Source organism: Pan paniscus, chromosome 21, assembly GCF_029289425.2.
Source record: "Pan paniscus chromosome 21, NHGRI_mPanPan1-v2.0_pri, whole genome shotgun sequence".
Classification (NCBI taxonomy): Eukaryota; Metazoa; Chordata; class Mammalia; order Primates; family Hominidae; genus Pan; species Pan paniscus.
The window spans coordinates 52,053,251-52,066,205 of NC_073270.2; positions in this window are offsets into that span (position 1 = coordinate 52,053,251).

The window sequence follows — 12,955 nt, forward strand, 5'->3', positions numbered from 1 at the left end:
TCCGAATGCAGCATATAGTAGATGCTCAATAAATACTTGTTAAAGGTATGCATGAATGAATGAATGCAAATGCTGGAAAGGTGCCAAGGTTAGAAAATGGAAAGGCTACTTTGTCTGTGGTGGGCTGGGGTGGGGCCAGGTGGGAAAAGCAGGAGCCCAGCACCTGCCAAGTTCCAAGCCTTGGGAACTTGGCACTCCATCCAGGGCCTAAGCACAACGGCAGCACTATGGACAGTGGCTATGGCCCAGGCCAGGATCCAGCTTTACACCGGAAGCTCTCCCGCAGCCTGGTGGGCCCGCCCTGCTTCTGGGCATGACATCTCAGCCCACATCTCAGCTCCCTAACCCCGCTCCTGTAACCTCTGTCTGGGGCTAGGTCCCAACCTTCTGTCTCCTACACACACTCTGTCTCTTCTCTCTCTCTCTTTGGACCCAGATCCAAAGCCAGTGGGAAAGACGCGCCTCCCCCCTTTCCCTCTCCCTACCTGTCAGCCCTAGACAGCTTCTGCAGCCCTGAGGCCTGACACTGCAGGTGGCTGCGTGGAGATGGGAATAAGAGTCCCCTGAGCTTCCCTGAAAGTCCCTAAAGACACAGCAGAGTACAGCAGAAACTGAGCACTTGGACCTTCCCTCTTGAGCCCCCTTCCCTGGGGTGGTGGGGTGAGACAGCCCTACCACACTCCCCACGCACACTTCAAACACCGACTCTCCCTGAATTATTCACCTGCCTCTCCCCAGGGCTGCTGCAGAGCGCCCAGCCCAGGTGCTGAGGAGGAAAAAAGCAGAAAGGCCCATTAAATTTAAACACCGCTGAGGATTGTCAGATGTGAGGTTCTATTCCTGGCCTAGAGAAGAGCCGCCAGTGGGAAGGGAAAGGGGATCCGCAAGGGGATGAGGACGAGGGGCCCACCCGGGGCCGAGTGACCTGCTGAGCACCAGGAGGGCTGGGGCCAACATGCCAGGGAACCCGGAGCTTCCTTCACCTGAAGGTTCTCACCCATGAGGAAGTGGGCTTTGCCACACCATTTCATTCATGTTGTTCTGGCAAGAGAGGAGGACCCATCTAAAAATAGCTTCTCTGCAGCTACCTGAAAGCCCACCATGATGGCTTCAGCATGAGGAACAGGGCATTGCCTCTCCAGCTTCCTCTCCAGCTGTTTCCTTCTTGCACCTTATATTCTGGTAGTGCCAAACTCTTTTAGCTTTTATCCACTCTGAGCTTTTTTAATGTTGTCCCTGCCACCTGGAGCTCCCTCTCCTCCTTTGTTTTGCTGGGAAACTCCTATTTATCTTTTGAAATCCAGCTTAAGTATTAATCCAGCAGGTGGCATGAAGCTGTCCCACCTCTGCACTCCACTGGACCTGGAACACATGTCCCTGTTTTCTTCCCTCCTCCTGCCCCTCATGGGTAGCACAGCCCTTGACTCTCATGCCTGATGGGGCCATCACAGATGATGACTTCTTAGGAACAGGCAGTTGGATGCCACGGAGAAAGTGCTAGGTATCCTGAGAAGCCTAAGATCTTCCGGCTGTGGCTCCGACCTCAAATCTCTCTGTGTTTTGGGCAGGTCTCTAGTTCTTTCTTTTCTTGGCCTTGGTTTTCTATTGCACAAAATAAAGGAGGAGAGGTGGGGGAAGATTTCATGATGACCAAGAGCCCTTCCGGGGTCCAGGATTCTCTGCTCCACTCGTAATTTTCCAAGCCCTGTCTTGCGTCTTGCCTGTGTGGATGCTGCCTGGCCTTTCTCTTGTTGACACCTGAAGTAGTGATGTGCTGGAACTGGTTCGTGCTGGCTTATCAAAGCCAGTTGTTAGAGTCTTTTTCCAGGAATTTTGCAAGCCAGGTTGGCAAGCCCTTGAAATTGGCCAGGTTGAGAATATTTACACCACAAAAAAGAAATGATAAACAGTACAAATCAGGGCTTGCTCCCTGCTTCCCCCAGAGCCAGCTCACCTCTGCCTGAAGGTCTCATTCCTACCTCCAGGCCTTCCACCTCCAGGCCTTTGCCCATGTGGTCTCTGGCTGAGCAGCCTCTGCTCCATCCCTTGCTGTCTGTTCTCTCTCACCAAGGTTTCAGACTTCAACTCATACCTCACCCACTCAGAGCTGAGTGCTTCTTCCTTCACCCGATAGTGCTCCTTACTGCCAGGAATGCTCATTTTTCGTGGGGAAAAATACACACTTTGGAGCAGACAGATCCAAGTGGAAATCCCGGTCCTGCTCTGTGCTCGCAAGGTTGTCTCCTTCTTGTCAGTGGCGCTCCTGCTCAGCTGTTACCTGTTTACAGAGAACATCCCTGACCACCCCACAGCAAATGGCACTTCACCCCTATTCCATCTTGCTGTGACATCACCCAATCTTTTCACCCTGCTTTAACTTCTGAGCTGTTACCCCTTCCTAACATTTACATTTATTTATTAACTCACCCAATGCCCATTTCTCTCTCTAGGATGTGAGTTCTGGGAGGGCAGAGATCTTTTCTGTCCTGATTGCTGCTACATCCTCATCTCCTAGAACCTTGCCTGGCACATAGTAGGTACTCAATCATTTCAGTGACTAAATGAGTGTGACCTTGGGCAAGTCATGTCACCTGCCTGAATTTCAGTTGCCTCAACACCTCACCTGGCAGGATGTTTGGGAGGTGTATTCCTGGCCTGAGCTGCCTCAGAGAAAGGCCAAGGACTGGGATCCTAGTACCAGCCCTGCCACTAACTCGCTGTGTCACCTTGGGCAAGTCTCGCCTCCTCTGGCCTCAGTTTTGCCATCTCTCAGGGGTCAGATGAGATGACAAGCAGGAGTGAGGTGTCATTTCAATCTGTGGGTCCCATCTGCTGCTCCCTCCCACCCCTCCCCACTTCATTCATTCATTCAACAAATATTAATGAGCATCTACTATGTGGCAAGCACTGAGAATACAGGACCAAATGTGGGGATGACCTCATGGGCTCCTACATCCCAGTTGGGGAGGAAAATAAACAAGATAAATTCACAGAATAAATAGAATGTCAGAGGGTGATGGTACCAAGGAAAAATTAAAAGCTGGAAAGGAGCACGGGGAGAGTTGAAGAGGGGGTGTCAGTTTTAGGAAGCGGCGGGGGAGTCAGGGAAATAACTCACTGGGAAGGGGAAACATAAAGAAAGATGCAAAGAATGCCAGGTGTGGTGGCTCACACCTGTAATCCCAGCACTTTGGAAGGCCGAGGCAGGTGAGTCACACTGAGGTCAGGAATTTGAGACCAGCTTGGCCAACATGGTGAAACCCTGTCTCTATAAAAATACAAAATTAGCCAGGCATGGTGGCGTGTGCCTATAATCCCAGCTACTTGGGGCGCTGTGGCAGGAGAATCGCTTGAACCCAAGAGGCAGAGCTTCCACCACTGTACTCCGGCCTGGGCGGCAGAGTGAGACTCTCATCTCAGAAAAAAAAAAGACATAAAGGAGGTGGCTCCCTAGGGTAGAGGGAATGGCAAGTGCAAAAGCTGGAAGCAGAATGGGCCTGGTGTGTCTGGAACCCAGTGGGCTGAGGCCACAGATGGGACAAGGCATCCTACCCCTCCCTCCATCTCTCATTAGGAAGATGGTCCCAAAGAGTGTGACACAGGAGTCTCAAAAGGAAGATGGAGGGACTCCCCTGTGCCTCCCTCCCTCCCTCGCCGCCTGGACGTCTCCTGAGTGGGGAGCCCGGGCTCGCTGTGGGTGTCGGCAGCTTTTGGATCAGCAATTTATCTCCTGGTGCCTCGAGTTTCCTGGAGCTGGGCACTTCCTCCCTACTCAGCCCCGCTCCCTTGAGCGGCAAAGACAGGTGTGAGGAATTAGCTGTGGGGACTAATGCCGTGACAGGAACCGGCACAAAAGAAGGGGACAGAGTGTAATGTTTATTACGTTTGAAGCAAAGCAAACATGCGGCCTATTTATGTATCTATAGAGAATTAATTGGCGAGCGGCAGCAAGAAGCAGATTATAAATTAGAATCATTTTCGCCAACTGAAACCCATTCATCTTGCTTCAGAATGGGCCTGTCACCTCCTCCTGACTAATTCCTTTTAAATTTGCTGCTTTTTCTCACCGGCCCCCCGCAGCTCTCACCTCGAGACCTGAACCCCACGAGGTTGCCAGTGCCTCCGGGAAGGGCCATGGCCAAGCTCTGTGCTTTTCTGAGCCCACTCTCTTCCCCCTCCAGCCTCCTGGAACTCCCCCCGTGCCCCACAGCTGGTCCTGGGCCTGAGCCCATGCCTTGCACTGCTGTCCCTCCTTCCCCTCTGCTCTGGAACCTCCCTCAGCCCCTCTCTGGCTCTGGCCTGTCCCCTGAGAATCTGGCAGGTTGGGCCCCCCACCAGCCTCACCTTGCAGAGGCTCAGGCCAGGCTGGTGGTTAAGGGAAAAGGGCACATTGGGCTGCCATCCGGGGGACCCTGGGGCACTGGCCACTGCCGCCTGCTTTTGATTCTGGGCTCCACGGGAATCAAAGGGAAGCCACGCTGCTGGGTCCCTGGCAGGTCTGGCTCTGGCTTCTCTCACCTGGAGCCTGTGGAGATGAAAGGCCAGGGCAGGTGCCAGAGGCTGCCATGCCCAAGAGCGGTGCTGTGCCTGCCCTGGGCTGTGGCCCAATTAACCCTTCCCTTCCTTCTGTCTGAGCTGCCGTTGGTCCTTTGAGTCTGGAAACTGCAGGGAAACCTTTGTGGAGAAGAGAAAGTAGCCAGAATGTGAGTGCCTGGGACTGGGACAAGGTAGCTAAACATCAGAAGCCTAATGGTTCAAGGTGCAGGCCCTGGAGTGAGCCCACCCTAGGTTTGAATTCAGGTAGCACCTCCCCACTAGGGTGGCACCTCTCTGAGCCTCAGTTTCTTTGACTGTAAAATGGAGCAGATGGTAGTAGTGCCTATGACCTGAAGCAATATTCAGCCGGGCTTGTTAAAATATTGCAATATGGGGCCGGGCATGGTGGCTCATGCCTTTAAACCCAGCACTTTGGGAGGCTGAGGCGAGCAGATCATTTGAGGTCAGGATTTTGAGACCAGCCTGGCCAACATGGTGAAACCCCGTCTCTACTAAAAATTTAAAAAAAAAAAAAAAAAAGCCAGGCATCGTGGCAGGCACCTGTAATCCCAGCTACTCAGGAGGCTTAAGCAGGAGAATCTCTTGAACCCGGGAGACAGAGGCTGCAGTGAGCCGAGATCATGCCACTGCACTCCAGCCTGGGTGACAGAGTGAGACTCTGTCACACACAAAAAAATATTGCAATACTTTTGTCCTGGCCAGCCCATGGACCAAATGTTCTCTCCTGCTCCCATTTCACCTACGGACACCTCCTCTTGCCAAGGTCCAAAAACTAAAGGTTGACTCCTCTGGCGGCCGTGAGGACCTGCTGCAGCCTCAGTGGTTCTGATTGATCCTACGTGCTGAACTGAGGGTTAAATATTTTGTTTATCTGCCCTGCTTGCATCCCACAGATGTCATGAAGATTAAACAAGATAAGAGTATGGTGCTTGGCATCCAGTAGGTGCTTAACAGAGGTAGGTATCGTTGGCGCTATTATTAATTTGGACCAAGTCTCTAAGCCTGGAATCCTGGCATTCCAGGTCCCCACTTTTCCCCACCTCCCCACCTTTTAAAAACATTCACCAATAACTTCCAGCCTCCCCCATGAATGCGCTGTTCCCACCCCAGCTGTGGGGCCTGAGACTCTCTCTGTGCTGAGCTCCTGGAATGTGCCAGAGCACGGACCTCCTGCGTTGGGAAACCTTCTTCTTTGGGGATGTTGAGTCCCAGAGGCAGACCTGGAGTCCTTAAGGGGAGCACCTCAGCTAACTGACCTCTGTGCTCCCTTCTCCCCAGATTGGCCACAGCCTAGGGGTGTCCAAAAGTCCCAAGACTGAGACAGAGAGACAGATTGGCCCAGTACTGCAGGCAGCATTCAGGCAGTTGTCAAGGGCCTATGGAAAAGTTCAAGATGTGAAAAGGAAAAAAGAAAAGATAAGCTCCAAAACACAAAAAGAAAACTGCAAAATCAAAATTAGTAAGTGTTTAATTAAATGTCTACAAAATCTAGCATTGTGCCAACTAGTCAGTGCCAATTCTGTTCACCCCTCCTCTACTCATGCATAGGAGAGGTCTGAAGTGGGAGTCGGTGCATTTTATGCATGTGCTGTGGTGTGGCATGGGGACCTTCAAAGCAGGAGTGTGCTGGGGTTCAATCTCTTGGGTCACAGCTCTGTTCCTTGCTCACTGGGTGACCTTGGGCGAGTCACCTCCGCTCTCTGGGCCTGTTTCTTCTTTCTTCCTCTGTCAAATGAGGAGAACCACTTCCCAGCTCCCAGAGTGGCTAAGAGGCTATGGAAGCATGTTTCAGGAAAGTCTGGCAAGTGCTGATCTCGTGTTGTGGGAATCCAGCAAGGGGAGGGGGCTTGCCAAGACCTGCTGAAGAAGACTTGAACCTCAACCTCTGAGCTCCTCTCTGCCTTGTTCCCCTGCACAGGGCATGGACAAGGACGATATCCGAATGTGTAACAGTTAATAATGGCCATTGGAGCAAGACCCTGGAGGCCCTGCTGGGCCACTTGTAACCCGTTAGTTGCTGGATCCTGGGAAGAGTCAGGTGTTCTGGGGCAGAGCTGGGTGTCAAGGAGGTGGGCTGAGCCCTTGGGAAACTCTACACAGGCAACCACCTATTTGCCCATCAGAATGGAAAGATGTCAGCATTTGAACACCTGGCACAGCCCTAGTGACGTGTGCTGGCTCCACCTAGCCTGTCATGCGTCATCCTCCAAGATGGGCCAGGACACTTTTGTGAGTGACGTGGCATTTAGAGATCATTATTTATATGCTGACCCTATGTCCCAGAGATTCTGCTCCTGGGTGTAAATTTCAGTGAAATTCTCAGCATGACTGGGAGGAACAAGTCTGAGGATTCTTGTGCCCACGCTGTGTTGAGGGGAGTTGGAGGCAACCCACCTCTCCTCCCTGGGGGAGCGGACAGGAAGACATGGGAGACACACCCTGCAGAGGTCCTGGCAACTGTTAGACAAGTGTAGAGATGGCCATGGACGGATCTTTAAAACATGAGATGAAAGGAGCGAGGAACCAACTGGGATCTACGGCATAATACCATCTATTTGAATTAAATGTGCATTCGGATGGTGCTTATATGAATTTATATGTGTGTTGAAATTTATAGAACTATGCGCCCAAAGAAAGTCAATGTTACTTTGTGATAATTGAAATAAAATAAAACAATATAAAATAAGACAAGTGACCACTTTCAGAGGGCTCATAGTCTAGGAGGGGAGATACATATGAAAAACTGCATTTATACAAAATCATGCTCATTTGCAAGAACACATATAAAACAAAGGATCTCTTGTGATCTTGCTCCATTATCTTGCTCCAGGAGCTCCTAGGTTAATGCAGAAGACAGACAGAAAAATCCTTACTCCAGTATCATCAGGGCTGTGCATCCATATGAGGCACTCTGGGACCACAGAGGAAGGAACAATTTATTCTGTCTAGGGGAACCCCAGAAAGCTGCCCCTGAAAACAGTGATATGTAATTTGAGTCCTCAATGCTGTCTACGAAGAGTTCATGGCATAATATGATCTCCCTACCAGAGAACAGGCAACACTTAATCCAAGGGAATGAAATTGAAATAGTGGGTTTTAGGTGCCATGGGAGAAGATGTAGTTGGCCAGGGGTCCTTTCGGGCTGGGGACACTTCTCGCCTTATCAGCTTCTGGTGTCTGGGCCCCCTGCAACTCAAGCTGGGATTGAATAGGCAGGCTGTGTCCCCATCCCGAGAGGCCTAGCGTGGTTCCCTGAGTCGGAGAAGAAAGGTGGCCGTCCTTGCATCTGCCTGGGAGGCTGCTGTGGTCTTCCTGGACTCCTCCATCCTGCTTCCACCTTCAATCCATCACCTTTTGCTTGCTCCCCTTCCATCCCAGTAGCACATGGCCCAAGCACAATCCCTGGCCAGCCCTTTCCTGCTTTATCACCAGTCTCCCTTGTCTCTCTCTCACACAATTCTCTTTATCCTGTAGTCCAGAGAGAGCATCCTGAAGTCAGGTCTTCTCTGGGGCTCTCCATGTACAGATCTTCATGGCCCTCAGTGCAGTTCCATCCCCTCTCCTGGGCTCCCCAGCATGTTATCTCCCTGTTCTCACTGCACTCCTTACCCTCAGATATCGCTAGACCACCTGAGTGCTGCCCTGCTTTGCTCACAGTGCCCCATCTTTTGGAATTCCTTTCTACTTTCCCTCCTACTTCCCCCAGCTAACTCCTATGCACCCCTCAAGACCCAGACCTCACTCCCTCCTGGAAGCCTCACTCATCACCCAGGACTACAACCCCCAAACCTCTCCTATTCCAGACTAGAGCACACTGAATTAAAACCGTCTTCTTATTTCTCTGTTAAAGGGCTTGGGTTCAAAGAGCTGGCTTTAGATCCAGGTGCCTGAATTCACATACTGATTCTGCTGTACTGCACTCTTGGACCAGTTATTTGACCTTTCTGGGCCTTCTATTTCTCATCCGTACAATGGAAATAGAAAGAGTACCTATCAGAAAAATAAAAACAAACAAAAACGCTCCAAACCACACAAATACCCACCTCATGGGGATTTGGGGAGGAATAAATGAAGCAGTGGGCATGAGTTCTTGGCTCAGTGCCCAGCACATAGTAAGTGATCAATAAATGTTGGCCATTATTGTCTGTCTCCCTCCACCAAGCCAGGAGTTCCTGGAGATCAAGGCAGAATCTGATCTGCGTTTGGGGGCCCAGCACCTCCCCAGGGTCTACTTGTTGAACAGTTATCTGCCAGACACTCCATTACTGTGTACTAAGAGATTCCACATAGGTGCCCACCATTAGCATATTTGAGCCATGGGTCTTAGAACTGGCACTCAGATTGGAGTTGTTCCATGCTTTTGATCTGGGGCCTGGCAGTGTCTATGATGGGAGTGAAGGGGCCACCGCTAGCCAGATCTCTTTCCCTGGCCTCCACTCACCTGCCCCCTGGCCGGGTTCCAGCCTCCCACTCAAGCCATCCTCTCTGGGTGATGTAGCATGTGAGGCAGAGGACAGGGTCCAGGGTAGGAGCCATCACCGGCCAGACTGCCCTCGGTCTTGCCAGAGGCCTCCTTGGTGCCCGCCTGCCTGGCTCCTGCCTGGCTCCCAGCTCAGTTGCAACCTTTCCCAACTAGGCTTTCCTGCCTGGGTGGCCCTTGGCCTTATTAACAAGGAAGTTTTCCTTGGCAGCATTACTAATTAGCAGCAAAAGATGATTAGTGTCATTAACAGACTCAAAACATTTGTATTATGAGCTCCTTGGTGGTTTGGGGTTGCCTGGACCTAGGTAGGGATGGGAGCCTCCCGGGTGGAGAGTGGACTTGAGAGGGAGCTGGCAGGAGAGGCAGTGAGACAGAGGTGGCGGGGAGGGAGCTGGTGAGAAAAAAAACCACGAAATTTAAAGTGAATGAATTATTTACTGCAGGAAACAATCCCGGACTCACTCACTCTGACTCAGAACATCCCAAACTGTAATCTGCGGCATTTTTCACATCTCCCTACTGTGCGGAGTGATTTTCTTTACAATTGGATACCAGAGGCCGGGGGAATCTTGTAAGAGATTGGCTTAGTATTGATCATGTGTGTCTTCCTGGGTCCCTGGCTCCCACCCACCCTCGAGGCTGGCATCTCCAGCTTGGACAACACCCTAAGGCTGGCTGGGGCCAGAGTCAGCCCCAAGTGGGAGCTGATGAGGGGGCCATGACCCTGGTGAGAATTTGGAGCCACGAGAATAGGCCCCTTGCCCTAAAATGAGCTGAATGTCCCTGTTTCGGAGTCACCTCACCCCAGCATGGTCACTGAAGGAGCCCCTGCCATGTTGCCATATGTTTCAGATGCATTATGTCATTATCCCTTCCAAGAGTCCTAGGCTAGATATTATTAATCCCATTTTTCAGATAACAATAAGAGCTACTCTTTGTCGACCTCTGCCTAGGTCCTAGGCACTGTGCTAATATCTTTCATTTATTATCGAATTGTTTCCTTAAAGCAGCCCTGGTTACGGAGAGACTCAGAGAGGTGACGTGGCTTGCCTAGAGTCACACAGCAAGTGGCAGAATTGGCTCCAAATCCTGGTCTTCCCCTTGCCGTCACGGGGCACACACCGACCCCTCTACCCCGGGGAGCAATGGAAGGAGGGTCAAAAGATAAGGGACATAAAACCCAGGGTAAGGAAAGACAGCAGGTGTTCCCTGCTACTCGGGTGCCCCTCCCCGTGACTTCCTGACAGGGCCATGCTTCACCTGGAAGGACGTGTCTCCAACAGGGAGCATCAGGGGGCGTGGAGCACGTGGAGCACAGCATTGCTCACTCATGGCCAGAGGCTGTCTTCAGAGCAGAGATGAGGAGTCTGGCTGGCTGGGAGGACCAGAAGGACCCTGCTGGGCTGACAAGTTTCGCCTGCTGCAAGGTGCCTCTGGCCCTGAGGGTGGGGGATCTCCATGGAGTCAAGGAGGAGAGAGGCAGCGCTGAGTGCAAGGAGGCAGAGAAAGCTTCCCAGCAACAGCAAAATCCAGGCTCTGGATCTGCCTCTGGCCTCTCTGCTTCCCTTCTAAGGAGGAAGGGAAGGAACCTGAGTCCCAGGCTCTGGTCCTGACAGGGCTGGGCAACTTTAAGTGGGTGCCCGCTCTTCTCTGGGCTTCTGACTTTTCATCTGTAAGGTGAAATCTTTGTTGCTTAAAAGGGCTCCTTACTTGAGTTCCAGTCAATGAGGCCAGCCGTTGCCCTAGGTGTAAAGGTGGGGACAGGGTAGTAGGTGCCAAATCTCCTCCCACCACTGCCTACACCCCCACCCCCCACCCTGGAATGCTAGCCTGTCGGTGTGGCAGTGACCTCCAATATCGGTGGTGCCAACCTACCCATTTTATAGATGGGGAAACTGATTTATAGAGATGGGAGTGGAGGTCACATAAGGGATCCGAGCCTATGCATTCTGACCCTTGGCCAAACTCCTCTTTAGTCAGCCTTACCCAGGCTGCAGGGGCAATTTGGCTCTAAGGCCACTTTGTTTGGGACTGAGGGACCACAGGCACAGGACAGGCAGAGGGAGCAAGAAGTGGATCCCACAACAGGCTTGTGGCTCTGGCATTCGGCCACTTTTCTCTGTCATCGTAACTGTAAATAAGGCATCTGGGAGGACTCCCAGCACTTTAACAGATTTAACAAGCAGTAGCATGCGACCCGCAGTCCAAATGGATTTTTTAATAATGAATAAGCATTTATTTAACAAGTAATAACAGTTTTACCACCCTCCGGATCCTCGGAAGTCCAGAGGTCTTGCATTAACGCCTTACACTGGCATCTTCTGCTGCTATCTTTTGTCCATTTTTCTGGTTGTTTTTCTCTTATTGATTGGCAAAAGCTCTTTGTATATTAAGGGTATTAACCCTTTACCTGTGATATGCAAATATTTTAAGTCTGTATAATTATTAAGTTTTCCTTAGGGCATATAGAAGTTTAAATATTTTATGTTGCAAGGTGTTTTTTTGTTTGTTTGTTTTTTGTTTTAATTTAGAGACTTCTGAGTTTTCAGAATTGCTTGTGAGCCTGAGGAATCCTGTGGCTGTGTTGCAGAAATCCTCAGCTGAGTTCAAACACAAGAGCCCTGGCCATGGAGTACAACTGTGGGTGAATGCCTCTCTTGAGACCTCGGTGGCCTCCATATAATAATGTGTTGAAATAGACAACCTCTCAGCTGCCCCCTGCAGGAATGTCCCATGATTGTAAGATGGGATTTTGCAGGGAAGAGGCTGCAGTGCACTCTGAGAGAGGTCCCAGCCATACAGTCTTTCACAGGTCTATCTCCCCCACCACTTCCAGCCCCTTTGAGAACAGGAACTGCGTCTTTTCATTGCGCTGTCCTTAGCACCTTGCAGAAGGCTGCCTGCCTCATAGTATGCCCTCAGGAGAAATTTACCCATCTGCACTGCTGATTGTACCTGGAAGTGAGCCCTGGCTCCATTTCATGCCCCTGTCTAGAGGTGGTAGAATGGAGTGTATAAGACAGTGTGCTCCCTGGGTTTGGATATTGACTTTTGTTTGCTGGCTGTGTGGCCTTGGGTAAGTCGCTTCACCTCTCTGAGCATGTTTCTTCATCTGTAAAACTGGGGCAAGTCCTCCCAGAGCTGTCTGGCAGCATGAATGAAAAACTGATCTAGCAGCCAAAACACATGATTCCTGCCATGTCGTGGGCAATCAATACACGTCAGGCCTCTTGTATCTCCACTGCTGAGTAGAGTGCATTCCATCTTGAGATGCTAAAAAATCTTCAGTGTTCCCACAGTTTGGGTTCCAGAGTAGACCCTGAGAAATGGATTCAAGGGCAAGTAATTTATTTGGGAAATGATCCCAGGAAGCACCAGTAGGACAGTGGGAAAGTGATACAGGAAAGGCAAGCAACCAATACCGGGTCTTTATCAAGCCTGTTACTACTGTGGGCAACTGGAGCTCAACTCTGCTGGGGAATTCTGGGAGGGAGAATAGGACTCACATCACAGAGCAATCCACTCCCATTCCCCAGCAAAGGGTGAGGGAGCTGGGGTACTTATACTCTGGCTTCAAAGAGTCATCAGTTAAGAGCTGGACATTAATTTCCTGACTCTTTCAGTCTGCCCACTGGGAAGCAAAGTGGCTCTGGAGGCCTGAGAAAGGAACTCAGCCAGGCATGCCCTGAAAGGCTAAAGATGAGGTCCTGACACCTTTTTGGAAGGGCAGGTGAAGCAGACATCTCAAGTAGGATGGCCCCAAAAGATTTAAAGGTAGGATTCGGTGGCAGAAGGGGAGTTAATGGGGCCTGATTCTTTGTTGCTCTCCACTCTGATTGCCACCTGAAATTGATAGCTGGTACCAAAGGGCAGTAGTGTCACCTTTCAATAAGATGAAATCTATGTCTCAAGCGG